The sequence below is a fragment of the Camelus bactrianus genome, chromosome 4 (assembly GCF_048773025.1).
Source record: "Camelus bactrianus isolate YW-2024 breed Bactrian camel chromosome 4, ASM4877302v1, whole genome shotgun sequence".
NCBI lineage: Eukaryota > Metazoa > Chordata > Mammalia > Artiodactyla > Camelidae > Camelus > Camelus bactrianus.
Genome location: NC_133542.1, coordinates 65898019 through 65915295, shown reverse-complemented (window position 1 = coordinate 65915295; position 17277 = coordinate 65898019). Strand labels below are relative to the sequence as shown.

Sequence of the window (17277 nt, the reverse complement as noted above, 5' to 3'; positions counted from 1 at the left end):
TAGAATACTTTCCCTCCCCAACATTTTGTCACCACATCAATAGGTATAATAATAGTGGATTACAATTCAGAGAGCTGCAAGACAAAATGCTGTTTAAAAAGAATTCTTAGGAAAAACCAAAGACAACAGGAGAGAAGACAGCAAGGAACTAGAAGAAACTGAAGCCTCCTAGCCAGGTTAACATCAAACCTCACACTAAAAGCCCGAGTACCTCAGTTCCTAGTACCAGATAAATCACGGCCAGCTTTCAACAAAAAATTACAAGGCCTGCTCAAAGACAAGAGAAAACTTGATGTGAAGAGACAAAGCGAGCATCAGAACAAGACTTAGATATGAAAACAGAGTTTGGAATTGTCAGAGAGAGAACTTAAAACAGCTATGATTGACATGCTAAGGGAACTAATGGAAAAAGCAGACAACATGCAAGAACAGATAGGTCAAGTAAGCAGAGGTAGAAACTCTTAAGAATCACAAGGAAATGCTAGAAATCAAAAACACTGTAATAAAAGTGAAGGATGCCTTTGAAAGGCTCATGAGTAGGCTAGACACAGCCAAGGAAAGAATGAGTGAGCTTGAAAATATGTCAGTAGAAACATCCCAAACTGAAATGCAGAGAGGAAAAAAACTCTTTGCCATGTTTATTCAACATAGCATTGGAAGTTCTAGCCACAGCAATCAAATAAGAAAAAGAAACAAAAGGAATTTAAATTGGACGGGAAGAAATGAAAGTGTCACTGTTTGCAGATGACATGATACTATACATAGAAACTCCTAAAGATGTCACCAAAAAACTGCTAGATCTCATCAACGAATTCAGTGAAGTTGCAATATACAAAATTAATATACAGAAATCTGTTACATTTCTATATACTAACAGTGAAGTAACAGAAGGAGAAATTAAGAAAACAATCCTATTTACAATTGTATTAAATAAAAAAAAGAATAAAATACCTAGGACTAAATCTAACTAAGGAGGTAAAAATCTGTACTTGGAAAACTATAAGACACTGATGGAAGCAATTGAAGATGACACAAACAGATGGAAAGATCTATTGTGCTCATGGACTGAAAGAATTCACATTGTTAAAATGAACATAATACCCAAGACAATCTATAGATTTAATGCAATCCCTATCAAATTACCAAAGAAATTTTTTTTTAACAGAACTAGAACAAATAATTCTAAGACTTGGTATGGAAACACAAGAGGCCCCAAATAGCCAAAACAGTCTTGAGAAAGAAGAGCAAAGCTGGAGGTATCAGGTTCCCTGATCTCAAGATATACTACAAAGCTACAGTAATCAAAACAGTATGGTACTAGAACAAAAACAGACACACAGATTGACAGAACAGAATAGAGAGCCCAGAAGTAAACTCACATTTATATGGGCAATTAATCTATGCCAAAGGAGGCAAGAATATACAATGGGGAAAGACAGGCTCATCAATAAATTGTGTTGGGAAAACTGGACAGCTACATGCAAAAGAATCACCCCACACTTCGCACAAAAAATAAATTTAAAATGGATAAAAGAGCGAGTTCCCAAACCATAAAACTTCTAGAAGAAAATGTAGGCAGTACATTCTTTGACATCAGTCTTAGTAAAGTTTTTTGGATCTGTCTCCTCAGGCAAGGGAAACAAATGCAAAAATAAACAAATGGGACTACATCAAGCTAAAAAGCTTTTGCATAGCAAAAGAAATTAGCAACAAAACAAAAAGGCCGCCTACTGAATGAGAGAAGATATTTGCAAATGATATATCCAGTAAGGGTTTAATATCTAAAATATACCCCAAACTCAATATCAAAAAAAAAAAAAAAAAAAAAAAAGAACCCAACTGAAAAATGGGCGAAAGATCTGAAAAGACATTTTTTCAAAGAAGACATGCAGATGGCCAACAGGCACACGAGAAGATGCTCCACATGGCTAATCATCAGAGAAATGCAAATCAAACCATGGTGAGATGTCGCCTCACACCTGTCAGAATGGCTATTATCAAAACAACAACAACAACAACAACAACAACAAATAACAAGGGTTGGTGAGGTTGTAGAGAAAAGGGAACCCTCGTGCACTGTTGGTGCGAATGTAAATTGGTGCAGCCACTGTGGAAAACAGTATGGTGACAGATCATAACTAGACTTATTGTAGTGATCATTTTGAAATGTATAGAAATATCGAATCACTATGTTGTGTACCTAGTGTTGTAGATCATTTATACTTCAAAAACAAACAAACTCATAGGAAAAGAGATTAGATTTGTGGCTACCAGAGGGGGTGGGGTGGGGGGGTGGGGTGAGGATGGTAAATTGAATGAAGACAGTCAAAGTGTACAAACTTCCAGTTATAAGATCAGTGAGTTAGGGAAGTAATGTACAACATGATAAATATAATTAAGCTGATGTATGTTATATATGAAAGTTGTTAAGAGAGTAAATCCTGAGACCTCTCATCGCAAGGAAAAAAATATTCTATTTCTTTAATTTTGTATCTGTGAGATGATGGATGTTCGTGAACTTATGGTGGCAATCATTTTGTTGCAGAAAAACGTGTTACAGCTCGGTGTTACAGCTCAGTTGTGACAGCAACCTGGATCCAGGCAAGAGACCAAGCAACACTTGGAGAGTTGGAGAACTCAGGTTTATTACACCAGTGAGCCCAGAGGAATTAACATTTCAAGCTCTGGACCACAACTGTAGGTTTACACAGGCCTTTTATAGGCTGCCAGTTTTACACTTTGCAACATCATATGCAAATAAAGTACAACAGAAGTTGACCAACCAGGAACAAGTTTTGTAGAAATAGACCAATCAGGAGTGAACTCCATGCAAATGAAGTACTACAAATGGACCAATCAGAAGTTAGGGAAGTGGACCAATCAGAAGTGAGAGTAATAACCAACCAGGAGTGAAGGAAAGTGAGCTCAGGGAACCAATAGAATTCTAGGTGTAAGTTAGCCGTTTTAGAGGCAAAAAGTGAGATAGAGCCTCTGGGCCAGGGAGCTGGAGGGTGCTGGGAGGAGAGCCAGTGGCCCTGCCTAGGGGTCCTGCTGGTCTTAGGGGGCTTCCCACCTCAATTTCATGATGTATGTAACTCCAATTATCATGCCATACACAAATTTATAGAGTGCTGTATGTCAATTATATCTCAATAAAAATATAAGGGAAAAAGTCTGGGAAAAAAGGGGGGAACAGAATATTCAAACTGTGGGGCAGTTACAAAAGGTGCAACAGGTGTGTAATGGGACTCCCAGAAGGAGAAGAAAGAGGGAAAGGTGAAGAAATTTTGGACATTCTATTGGCTGAGAATTTGCCAAAGTTCATGACAGACCCCAAAGCACAGATCCGGAAAGCTCAGGGAACAACCAGCAGATAAATTCCCCCAAAATGGACACCTGAGCATATCCTCAAACTGCAGAATATCAGAGACAAAGGGAAAATCTTTAAAGAAGCCAGAAACAAAAACACCTTCCCTGAAGAGGAGCAGGGTAAGAATGACACTCGACTTCTTATCAGAAACGAGTTAAGTGCAAAGAGAGTGAAGTCAAAGAGTTAAAATGTTAAAGAAAAAAAGACCACCAGCCTAGAGTTCTGTGTGTAGCAAACTTATCCTTGCAAAGTAAAGGAGAAACAAAGACTCTCTCAGACAAACAAAAACAGAGGGAGTTTGCAGTCAGCAGACCTGCCTTGCAAGAAATGCTGAAAGAAATTCTACGGAGAGAAGGGAAGTGAGGCGGGTGGGAAACTCAAATCTACATAAAGAAAAGAAGTATGTCAGGGCTGTGTGTGACTCTTTTATGTGGTCAGTCAGGTGTGGCCACAAGGGGAGACACGGGAGAGGCTCAGGGAAACAGTTTATTACAGTCACATGTCCTAGAGCCGGGAAGCATGCACCCCAGGCAGGGCCACAAGCGAGTGACACCAGGGTGGGTAGGAGGCAGAATTCAAGACAGATGGCTACACTGGAATTTGACACAATATTGTATAATGATTATAAATCAATAAAAAATGTTTAAAAAAAAAAAAAAAAAGACAGGGGAGCACTGAGGCCACAGCTTTCACTGGGATTTCCACAGGAAAGTCACGTCAGGGCAGAGCAAAGGTGTAAGATGGGCTAGTTTGAATAATTTGGGGCTAGGGTAGTTGGGCTATTGGGGGAGTCTCTGGTTGCCTGGAACCTGGTCCTGGGATGATTAAGGCAGAGGAAGAGACCATCTCTGAGGGTGTGGGAGCCAGTTAGAAGGGTGAGGGCCCTGGATTGCTTAGTTTACATTTGAAAGGCAGGCTCTTGGCTGGGCTGTCTATGTTATCTCTGAGAATTGACTAGGCAGGGGCAACCTCTCTCCAGCCAGAAAGGTTTTTTCAGATGAGACAGACAGACAGACAGACAGACAGACAGACACACACACGCGAATACTACTTAGCCATGAAAAATAATGAAAATTTGCCATTTGTAACAATGTGGATGAACTTGGAGGGTGTTATGCTTGGTGAAATAATTCAGACAGAGAAAGATAAATAACTGTATGTTATCACTTATATGAGGAATCTAAAAAATAAAGCAAACTAGTGAATATAACAAAAAAGAAACAGACTCACAGATATAGAGAACGGTGGCTACCAGTGGGGAGAGGGAAGGGTGGAGAGGCAAGACAGGGGTAGGGAATTAAGAGATACCAACTACTATATATAAAATAAATAAGCTACAAGGATATACTGTACAGCACAGGGAATCTAGACAATATTTTATAATAACTATAAATGGAGTATAATCTGTAAAAATTGGGATCACTATGTTGTACACCTGAAACATATAATATTGTAAATCAACTATACCTCAATTAAAAAACTTAAAAATTTAAAAACATGACATAAAATTTTTAAAAAATACATATATATATACACAGAGAGACAAAAACAATAAAGGATAAATGAGGGTAAAACAAAATCTTTGGTTGTTCTTATTCTTAATTGATCTAATAGATAACTGTTCAAAGTAATAATAGCAAAAACGTACTGGGTAATTGTAGCAGATGGCTAAGGGGAAGGAATGACAGCAATGTTACCAGGGACAGGAGGGAGGGACAGGGAATACAATGTTATAAGGTAACGTCACTACCTGTGAGTGTTATTTGAACGTGGACTTAGATGAGTTGTAAATGTATATTGCACACTCTAAGCGAACCACTAAAGAAAAATTTTACAATAGCATAATTGAGATACTAAGAGAGGGGAGACAATGGAACCATATTATATGCTCAATTAAAACCACAGAAGATAAAGAGAAGATTTGGGGGGAAGATATAGCTCAAGTGGCAGGGTGCATGCTTAGTATGCACAAGGTGCTGGTTCAATCTTCAATACCTCCTCTAAAAATAAATGAATAAGTAAATAAACCTAATTACCTCCTTTCCCCACCCCCCAAAAAATTTTAAAAATTAGATTCAAACATATATACAAAGAAATTTAAAGGAGGAAATAGAAATGTCCTAGAACGTATAATCCCATCTTCCAATCAATGTTGAAATCACGTTTGAAAAATACAGTTAGAAAATGCAAATGGTACAGCCACACCTTGAAAACGGAGACTCTCTTTCCAACATCTCTCTCCCATTGTTGGTTTCTTGTGGTTCTTCCAAGGAAAAAAAGCTCTCTGCACATAAATATTGCTTTCTGATGAACGCTTTTTCTTGTTTATGGTTTTTCACCACAGCAAATGCTGCCAAGAACGTTTTTTTTATTTTTGTCTTTTAAAAATATTTTCTTTTGAAATAAGTTTAGACCTACAGAAAAGTTATGAAAAATAATACGCTCTTCCTCCAGCTTCCCCTAAGGCTGACATCTTACATAATCCCAGCACAGTTACCAAGATCAGGAAATGAACATCACACAAACAAGAGAATCTACAGTTTCCCCATTCATGTCCTTTTTCTAGTAGGATCCAGTCCAGGATCCCACATTGTATTTAGTTGTCATGTCACCTCAGGTACCTCCAATCTGTGACAATTTCTCAGTCCTCGTCTTTCGTGACCTTGACAGCTTTGGAAAGTTTCAGCCAGTTATTTTGTAGCATGTACCTCATTTTGCATTTTCTCATGATTAAATGATGCTGTGCATTTTGGGCAGGAATACCACGGGGGTGATACTGTCTCCCCAGTACTACATATCAGAAGCGTCGTGATGTCCATATGACTTGGCATGATGCAAACTCTGCTCACTTGGGTCAGGACGGCATCAGCCATATTTCTCCCCCCATAAAATGACTATTTATCCTTTGTAATTAATAAGTGTCTTATAGGGAGATACCTTGTGATGATGCAAATATCCTGTTTCTCATCACACGCTGGCCCACTGATTTTAGCATCTGTCAAAGATTCTTGCCTGCCTCAGTGAATACTGTGGTGTTTGCCCAATGGTTATTTTCTATTTCTGTTATTCCTTTTATGTTTGTTCATTGGACATTTACTGTAGGAAAAAGCCTCCCCATTTCCCTCATCTATTTAGTCACTGAGCACCAAAACTTGAGTAATTGTTTTATTCCATGAGTTACAATCTATTAACATCATTATTTATTTTGTTGCTCAAGTTGTCTTAAACTTTGAGTCCTTCTTTGCTTTCTGACACCACAAAATGTTCCAGGCTTATCTTGTATCTTCCCTTCCTTAACCCTGGAATCAACAATTTCTCCCAGGAGACCTGCTTCCTTTTATTGGAGAATAGCCTTTAGAAATGAAAATCTGGTCACCCAGTGCCCTCATTGCTATTGGGGTGTGCTGTGGTCTCAATGTTCAAGCCTCACCAGAATTCACATATTGGAATCCGACCCTCCAAGGTGATGGCATTAGGAGGGGCCTTTGGGAGGTGATGAGGTCCTGGAGCCCTCGTGGAGGGGGTTAGAGCCCTTAGAAAAGAGACCCCAGAGAGCTCCCGGCCCCTTCCATCATGTGAGGACACAGTGACAGGCTCTGTCTGTGAACCAGGAAGTGGGTCCTCACCGGACATCAGATCTGCTGGCACTTAGATCTTCGAATTCCCAGCCCTCAGATCTGTGAGGAATAAATTCCTGTTGTTTATATGGCATGCAGTCTGATGTTTTGTTATGACAGCCCAAATGGACTAAGACAGAGTGTCATCGATTCTAGGCCCTCTCAGCAGGCAGAGCTAGCAAATATTTTATGTATGTATATTTTATGCTTACACATGCATACACACATTTATATTTACATCTGTATCCTTCTAGATAGATAGAGAGGATGGCTGTCTAGGTTTCTCTCTCACACACACTCTCTCTATATAAATGGATGGATGGATGGCCACTCTCTCTATATGGATGGATGGATGGATGGATGGATACATAGCCACCCTCTCTATAAATGGATGGATGGATAGCCACCCTCTCTCTCTCTATAAATGAATGAATGAATGAATGAATGGATGGCCAAGAGTTCATACTGATACCTCTGATTCTACTCCAGCACCACAGAATTCATTCTAGCCTTCCTCCTTTACTTATTTCCAACTCCTTTCTCCAACAGTGTGAAATCTGACTCCCCAATCCATTTACTTAATTGCTCAGTCCTAGGATACACATTAAGCAGTTTCAGAATTGCTAACCCAGACTTCGGTGAAAACAGTTACTAGCTGGAACACAAATTCGTGTACAGTCCTTTTTGTTTTTAGCCTTCCAGCCTTTCTGTCTATATCCAGTCAAAATAACTGTTTCCCAAAGTTGCCTAAGTTAGTGCTTTTCTTCCCTGTTGCCTTCAGTGTGGTGACGCTATTCATTTGTCATACTTTTGGGTTCATTTGTTACTATTTGTGTAACTTTGGAGGTTCCCCTGATGTCCGGGTTGCTTCTATTTATTTAGTTAGCTTTGGGGTGTGTGAAGCCTTGCCAGGGTCCTCTGAGTCAGAGCTGGCCAAAAGTCAGAGAAATGCCACTGGTCCTTCTCTCCTCCACCCCTGTTTCCGTTTCCCCTTCTTTCAACCTCATTTGCACCTACCCTCTGTAAACGGCCCATCCCATTAGCTTCTGGTTTGCCCTCAATATTTATCTTGAAAACATTTTGCAAAAGTTTCTAGAAGATAAATTCCAAGCCTGAGATTTCTGGTGTGTGCTACATGTTCCTTGACTTGTACAAATTGCTTCCACATAGCAGAGTAGGTGCTCAGTGAGAACAGTTAAGGAATAAATTTTTGGCTCGACACTAACTCATTGTCTGATTTGCGGAGTCTCTTTGTGTCTCTGGACTTCAGTTTTCTGACTTCATAGGCAAGGGAAGCCTCTTCCAGCCCTGATTACAGCATGCTGGGACGAAGGCAGCGAAGTGGACAGGCGCACCTCGTTCTATTGCGCTTTGCAGATACTGTAATTTTTTTTTTGTGTGTGTGTTTGTGGCAACCCAGCATTGAGCAAGTCTGTCAGCGCCATTTTTCCAACGGCATTTGCTCATTTCATGTCTCTGTGTCACATTTTGCTAATTCTCTCAACATTTCAAGTTTTTTCCTGATCTTTATAATATTTGTTACTGTGACCTCTGAGCAGCGATCTTTGATGTAACTACCAGGACTCGCTGAAGGCTCAGAGGATGGTTAGCTTTTTTTTTTTTTTAGCAAGAAAGTATTTAATTAAGGTATACATTTTTTTTTAGACAGTGCTATTGCACACTTCATAGACTACAGTATAGTATAAACATAACTTTTATATTACAGGGAAACCAAAACATTAATGTGACTCACTCTTTTGCGGTGGGTCTAGAACTGAACCTGATCTCCAAGGTCTGCCTGTGTGTTTGGTCTTTTCCCTCCACATCTTTCATGATTCCTTCCACTTCTTGCCACCTACCTCTCCCTCTCCATCCCAGCTCCATAAACAGTAACAAAAAAACAGTAACAACCTCAGTAATGATGGCTGCAACTGTTTACTGAACACTTGCCTTGTGCACTAATCTCATTTAATTCCTCACAAAAACCACCTGTGTAGGAACTCATTTTTTTCCCCTATTTTATGGACAAGGAATTCAAAGCCAGGGGAGGTTCAGGAACTTGCCCAAAGCTGCATCGTTCTAAACTGGGGGACAAGACTCGAGCTTTTGTCTGTCTTCCATCTGAGTCCACGTGGTCATGTTCTTGGCAGAACTTTCTCCCTGTCCCCGTGGCACATTCCTGTACGTGTGGTTCTTGACAGATAGTTGACTAAGTCTCCCATGCCTAGCGTTTCCCATTCCTGGTGAATATAAATAGCTGTTCTAAGCACAGATAAGTCAAAGCCTTTCTCCCTCAGAAGCTCTGGACTGTGTTCTGTGACTTTCCACACAGGGTCTGCAGGATGCCAGGCAGCCTGAACTTATGTAAGCATGCAACTGCTCTTTTCTTGCAACATTTGCCAGTACCTCACATGTTAATTCTTTGGGCCACACCTTAACTAATGTCACCTTTGGCTTTTCAGAGACAATATGACCCAAGACGGTCTTTCTTCTCGGGGGCAAGGAGGCTTGTGGCCTGGAAACTATCCACGGGCCAAAATGGTGACTCTGACAGTGAGGACTTCAGGCCCTGGCAGAGCTGTCATGGGAGGAGGTAAGGGCAGCAGGACCTACCCGACCCGCTGTGTGTCAAACTCAGTCCACGCGGCTTCTTGTGGCTGCACTGAGAGGCAAGATGACCTTCCTGCCTCTTTTCCACAGGGTGAGGGAGTCTGGCCTTGGCTGCTTTTCCTTTGGCTCCAGAGCCAGGTGCTAAATAAGGTTTCACTTGTGCCTACTCTTAGAAAATGTCCCCTGCGAGGCAGTACAGGAAACATACAAAGGTCCCAGAGATAAGGAGGCTCTCTCAGAATACTCTCTTTTTGATGATAAATGCTGCTCAGGGCTGCTGCCTCACACAACTCCAGGAGGCTCTGTTCATACAGAGAGCACGTGGAGTACAAAGAATGATGCTCTGCTGGAGTCCACGCTGGGACAGTCCCCTGAAATCATGCAGTGCAGTGGTCCTGAGGCTGCCTACTTCCATTTCCTGAGCCAAAAATTAAGGCTTCATTCCAGTTAAAAATAAGAAAAAGGGAAAATTTTAAGAAATGCTGTGCCTCTTAAAGTACTTGCCATTCCAGCATTTTAATCAAGAGCTTAGTGAAAATGATTACCTCAAAAAATTATCTTTAAAAATGAGGAAGAAATGTTCCCATCAGGTATTTGCAGGAAATTCCAGGTTAAGTAAAAGACAACCGATTCCTTTGCTACAGGACTTATCAGAGCCTTTAATATACTGAAGACTGTCAATCCAAGATGCAGCGATGGGCCGTGGCATTTCTCAAGCTTATTTCATGATAGAATTTCCTTTTTTGAAACTAGATGTTTCAGGAAACACACTGGGGAAACTCTGGCACAAGAGTGAGTCTTCCCAAAAAAGTCAACTTTCTTCAAGAACATATAGAACACATCATTGTCCCCCTCCTGTCCCTCTCAGCTTGAATCACTGTTCCATCCCTGAGACCACTGAGACCCTAGGACAGCCCAGTCCACCAGCCCACAGACTCAGGAATGAATTGTGGTTTATTGAATCTGTTGAATTCTAGATTGTGTGGTTGCTGACCTGGTACAGCCTGTGTGGCTGAGATGCCTCAGTTTCCCCAACTAGGGCTGTAGCTCCCAGCCTGAATGGGACTATTGGGAAATTGCTATAAAGGGTATGACTCCCTGGAATTCTGTTCTGAGCTGGGCTCTGTCTCACCCCCTCACCCCAGCCTCTCCCCTATGACCTTCTCCCCTTTTTGCTCAAGCTTTGGCATTAAACAGAAGTAGGTTCTCATTTTGACTCTGCCACTCCCCGGCCATGTGAACCTGGATGTTATAAGGCTCCCTTTGGGGTTAATTATGCCTGAGTTATAAGACTTATACTAGATAAAGTATGTAATGAGCTGAAGCCAGTGCTATCTCAATAAGCCCTCGGTGATTGTGTGATCCCAGCTGTGCTGCTTCCTGGCTGTGTGTCCTTGTGCAATGCACTCCTTGACCCTGAACTTCAGTTTTCTTATTCTTAAGGTAAGAATAATCATGCGTATTTCAGCAAGTCACTAGGAAACTGAACAAGAGAAAGCATGCAGGTGCTCTTTGGAAGCTACGCAGTTTTCTGTAGCTACAGTAACCATGGTAACAACAATGCATTAGTGAAATGTAAAGTTGCTCCACCAACCAACGGGAACCCATTCTAAATCCCTCAGGAATTCTGTGTACTTGGCAGCAGTTCTACGGATTGACAACCATTCATCCCACAGATATTTTTGGACTGCCAACTCTAGGCCAGGTTTCAAGCTCACGCATTGTCACAATAAGGATGATTGTGACAGCTGATCTACATTCTATTTCTGTTGATTCCCCAAAACAGCCCCTACCTGGCAAGTATTATAACCCCCATTTCACAGACAGGGAAACTGAGGCTCAGAGACGTAAAGCAGTTTGGCCAAGCAGTGCTTCTAAGTGCTGGAGCTGGGACACAAGCCCTGGCTGGCCTGACTCCAGGGTCCATGTTCTTCCAACCACAGAAAATCTATGGGGTCTGGGAGCCATGGTTGCCAAGAACGTTGCTATGGCTTCTGGAAGGCAAGGAACCATGAACCCAAGAGGTGATGATTTTCCATTCTTAGCTTCTCTGTGCAGAACTCTGGTTGGCTCCTCAAACATCTTTTCTGCAGTTCTTCATCTCCAATGTGGGAGAAATGGGCTGTCTGCAAGACAAATAGACTTTGTGCACATTTGAACCTCTGGTTGTCTTGGCAAGGCTGTTCACAATCCCCCCTTTCCCCACCCTCAAGAGCTTCCTTTAATAAGTCATTTTGAGCCTTCACAGAATGCAGGCAGCTCATTTCCTTCCACTCCTGCTCTGCTTCCCCGTCCCTGCCCCCTCTGTGTCCTGGCTCCAGAGTCCCAGGACACGTGTTTTGGAGCTGAGCCCTGCCCCAAGGCCTCCTTCTTGCCTGGGGCTGGTTAGCTCACTGGAGAGTCAGGTCTCTGAGTTTCCTGATGCCACGGGATGCTAAGGACCACACCTGGAGCAGCAGTGGGCGGAGGGAAGCGTGCTCGTCTTGGGCCGGTGGACGTACCTGTCCCTGATACCCCCAGGTGTCATGAGGGACCAGTAGCCTCTTCTTGTAAGTTCTGGTGACAAATATAGACTCTTCCACCCTCTCTGGCAGCAAATCCTATCCCATGTCCCTTCTTCAAATTCAGTTACAACTTCACAACTGTTCATGTGCCCAATGCACAATGAGGCCAAAAAATGCTGAAATGTCTGAGTTTGGAGCAGAGAAAGGTTTATTGCTGGGCTGAGCAGGGAAAACCCATGGCTCATGCCCCTCAAACCCCAAACTTTCTGAAGGGTTTCAGCTGAGTGTTTTGTTTTTTCTTTATTTTCATTATTGGTGGGGGGAGGTAATTAGGTAATGGGGATTGAACCCAGGACCTCCTGCATTTTAAGCATACACTCTACGACTTGAGCTACACCCTCCCCACTCCAGCTGAGTGTTTTTAAAGGCCAGCTGAGGAAGGGGTACCAGAGTCTGTGACCAGCTGCGCACAATTCTGATTGATTGATGATGAAAATGAGAGTTCTCACCAATACAGAACGCATCTGCAATCACATCTACGATGGCCGCCTAGTTTTACCTTGGATATCTGAACCACAGCTACTCCGTTTAGACTTTCAAATGCATTCCCCTCTTCCAGACCGAAGCAGATATACAGTGTGTGTCCAAAAGGCCACAAAACAGGCCACTTTTGGTCAGTAAAGTTTAAGTCAAACTACGCATAAGCCAGAATGATGTCCCCCTACCTCAATACGTGGCAGATTTTCCCATCATTTCCCTTCTGATTATAAATTTTTCAATAGATGATCAAAATATCTGTCCCTTAATACTAGGGGGTGATGGCTCCTGTCCCAGGTTCAGGTCATGTGCCTCGGTGCTAGGCTGGCTTCATAGTTGCCTAATTAAACTAATCAGATACTGTGAACAGGCTCAGAGGTACGTTAACAGGGAAACAATTTATAGGCCATACATTTTATCACTTCCACCCAGTTGTTACACAAGCACTGATAGGGAGACAAACATTTGGTAAACAGTTCAATTTAAAAAGTAGATCAAAATCCAGGAATATTTCAGACAAAACCAAAAAAATTGCAACCATTTTCATCAGTTCACTCAATCCTGTGCAATCCATCCCTCTTACTAACAGTTCCATGAACTTGGAGTTTTCTTTAGACTTCTTAATATCCAACAGCTAAGCAATCCAATTTAAAAGAAACCTGTATTTGTCAGAGCCCCAAATCTTCTCGAAGATGAAGCAGTCCCACAAAGCATGCGCTCAACTGTCTTATGAGTAAGAAAACCCCCTAAAAGGCAAGTAAAAGATCCAATCACAATAATTTTGACAAAGACGCTTAATCAACACACAACATTCCAACAACCAGAACGATGACTCATGGCATCATACCAGGACAGACCCAAACTCCAGAAATGCCACACGATTTCTAGAATGTCCGCATCAACAGCGTTCACCCGACCACACGAGCCAAGGAGGCTCATCAGTATTTGACAGTGCCTCCCGTGCAATTCAACATACCAGCCCACCCTAGTTAGTTTAAACATCTTTCTCTGAGGTGCCCCAGGGGCCCTCCAAAAGCACCCCCGAGTCAGCTGAAGCCATAAGAACTTTAAATAGAATTCGATAGAAGTTTGTCAAAAATACCAAGAAGTTTCCTGCAGTCTGTCATCCGAAGCATTCTAAGCAAACTTGTTCTCTTAACAGAGAGGAACCAAATCCAGTCCTGCACCAGCCTACTTTTATTTTTTTATGTATTAGTTTCTTTTTCGTTTTTTTAAATTTTACCTATTATTGTATAATTTTTTTTCATTTTGGCCTGGGGGAGGGTGGTAACTGGGCTTATTTTTAGAGGAGGTACTGGGAGTTGAACCCAGGACCTTGTGCACGCTAAGCGTGCGCTCTACCACTTGAGCTGTACCCTCCCCCACCAGCCTACTTTTATCAACAAAATCCATTTACCTAATTAAGTTTAATCTCAGCCCAACTATGCATAGAACTCCTTCTTTAGGGTTCTGTCTCTACAAACTTCTCACAACTTTCTGTATCCATATTAGTTTGTCTATTTTTTTCTCGTCTAAAAACAAACAGCTTTAGGAAAAAAAAACTTTTTTTCTCAACAAAGTGCAATTCCAGTCATCATACCTTCTTTTACTCAAAACATATGTCCTACTTTCCTACTGGATACAGCCCCCCTGAATTTTCAGGGATCCCCCCCCATTTCCAAATATCTACTCTTCAGTTTAAAGAAAGAACAGTAATAGATAAAAGTATATATGTGTATATATATATATATATATATATAAAATGTCTCATTTGCTCACATTCACATGCCTTACTTTCAGCAAAACCAGGACAAGAACAGGATTTGGATCCAGATACTGACACACATACACAAGATGGAAGCTGAAGCAATCACAGAAGGCCAACTTTGATGTAACAGTAGACCCATTAGGGGCCATTCTTCTCCAGATCTTAGCGAGTTCTGAGCCCACACAGTGTTACAATAAAAAAAAAAAAAAAATTATCATTTTCTTTCATTTATGGGAGCATAGCTGAAGATCTCCCAGTTTTGTAAAATATACCCTAGAAGGGACTGTAAGGCGGACCAGGGCCTTGCTCATCCATGCTTACTCACCACGGACGTTCTCAAATAGCAAGAAAACAATAATTCAAAACAGTCTTTCAAGGTCCCAGTTCCCAAGCCCCCAAAAGGGAGATTCCCAACCCGTCAGTCCGAAAGGGGAAAACTCCAGCCCACACCCAGTCAGAGATGAAGCGGAACGAATCCCCAGGGCTCGAAAGGGAAAATTCCCAGCCAAACGGCTGCCCCAGGCGAAGCCAAGGCAATGGGGAAGGATGCTCTGGTGTCGTCTCATGTAGGCTCCATTCCCCACCAAAGACGTCTCAGCCAACCGGTGCAAGTACTGATACACAACACACACACATGCAAACAACAAACTTGGTCCCACAAACAAAAGATCAGACAAGGTGTAGCCCAAAGATTCCACCTGCCCTCCCGGGCAGAGGCTTCCAGAGTGGCCTGGCTCCCAAAAGAGCATAGACCCAGAGCGGCTAGCAATGAGCCCAGCTGGAGTGGACAGAGTTCCCAGCCTGCGCAAGCTGGAGTGACTTACCCTCAAGCGACACCAAATGTTGACCGTAGCTCCTGACAGTTCTTGGCTCCAAACAGCCTCATGCCAGGGTGGCTCACCTCTGTCAGGGAGGGTCCCTTCCAGTTCCCCAGAGCCAAATGAGCTTGGGTAGCTCCTGGGGACCCAAGGCAGGAGCTGCCTGTGGCCAGGGTCAACCTGCCACAGGCATAGACTCCTAGGCTGGAGTCACCAAAATTGTTACTCAACACAAGTTCATGTGCCCAACGCACAGGGACGCCAAAAAATACCGGAACAGAATTTGGAGCAAAGGTTTGTTACTGGGCTGAGAAAGGAAAACTCATGGCTCAAGCCAAAAAATCCCCAAACTCCCTGAAAGTTTTCAGCTGAGCATTTTTAAAGGCCAGCTGAGGATGGGGGGAGGGGTGGTCCTAGGGTCTGTGATCGGCTGTGCACAATTCTCTGATTGGTTGACGGTGATCAATCCTTAGGCATCAGAAGGTCTGGGGGGCTATGTGCTCGTGATCATCAGGTAGTTAATTTCTTCCACTTGGTGGTGGTTTTGAGCATCTGAAAAACTCAGGCAATATGCATGAGGTACTATTATCTGGGGCCTTCAGAGAGGAGCTACAGGAGAGGAGATGGAGAAGGGGTTTATCCCGGAAGGCTCCCATAGGGTCCTGCTCAGTTACACCCCCTCTCACCTCCCATTGGCAGGATGTCCTGTATCACACTCTTGGATTGTCAGGGAGCTCTGGGGATGCTGCAAACATCTTGTCATTGCTGCCAACGTACTACCGCATGGCGCTACTCGGGTGCCAGTCTCATGTCTGTCCACTCCTGCCCCATGTTGCCTGGGTTCTGATTCAGGCCACCGTGACCCTTCCAAAGTGGGGGTGCTCGGCTGGCAACTTCGCCCCCACTGTGGTGAGCTCTGCCACTGGTGCACGAGGCCTCAACACCTCGGTGCTCACACCCAAAGGCCCTCAGGGGCAGAGAGAGAGGGCCCAGGCTTCTATATCTCTTGGGGCCCTGTCCCCACAGCCTTATCCCCAGCTCCAGGAGCCCACCCAGAGGTAGGGGGCCTCCCTTTCCAACTTCTAGAATGATTAAGGGCATGTTCTGTCCCTTTCTCTGATTATGGGGCTTCTGGAGACTTATCAGGAGGGCCAGGAATTTAGAAATACATTGAGCTAATCTACTTTTCTTAGAAGAGAGGGTTCTCAGGCCTTCCTGAGGGTAGGACCTCCTTTCATTCCTTCCTGCGCCAAATAATCTCTCCTCTCACAATACATGGCAGCTCATATCAGCTCAGTGAAGGAGACCTCTCTCCCTGGCCTGGAGAAAACACACACACATCATGTGTATCGAGGACTCATGGGACTGGCAGGTGTTACTGATGATTTGGTGGTAGAGGGGGCGGTGTTACAAACAGCTTCTGGGGAAGAGGGACAAAGCATCACCTTCTACAACCTTCGGTCACCCCTGCTTGCCTGGAAGTCTGCCTGGTCCCCCCACCCGGGTGCTGGCTCTCCTCCGTCCTCTCCCTTCCCCCACCCCATTTTTTGTTCTCTCTTTCAAGAACTCCTCGCTCCAAACAAAGCCTTCCCCTGTGTCTACAGTCTGTTCAAGATGTTTAAGATGCTTTCCTCCCTTCCCAGCTCTTAAGATAAAAGCTGTTAAGACAACTTTCTTTGTTCATATTCATCACCCGTAACCACAGGAGGAGGCATGGTTACCTCACTTGATGTCTGACACCAAGAGAAGGAAAGAACTTGCTTAATTAAAGAGCTGATAAGTAACAGACTCCCCACTTGGGCCAATGGGCTTGGCTCTCGGACACCAGGCTATGGGCGAGGTGTGGCTAAAGAAGGGCCCTGACACTTCTTAGGTGCTCTGCATGGTCCTAAGGCTTGGAGTTTCTCATGTGACCCGGAAGTTCTCCCCACGTCACAGATAAAGAAAATGTGCATCAGAAAGAAGCAACTTGCCTGAAGTCAGCAGTAGGCCGGGCCACTCCCCCTGCCCAGGAGAAACCTGGGTCTTCGCTCCAGCTCTGCTCCTTTTGGCT

General features: G+C 43.3%; 1 long non-coding RNA gene across 1 annotated transcript; it reads left to right on the top strand.

The window, feature by feature from the left end:
* The first annotated feature begins 9130 nt into the window (after positions 1 to 9130).
* LOC105065259 (uncharacterized) lies at positions 9131 to 14616 on the top strand. Its single transcript, XR_834914.3, has 3 exons — positions 9131 to 9351; positions 9450 to 9580; positions 14439 to 14616. It is a non-coding gene; the product is annotated as an uncharacterized LOC105065259 (long non-coding RNA).
* Positions 14617 to 17277: the final 2661 nt, after the last annotated feature.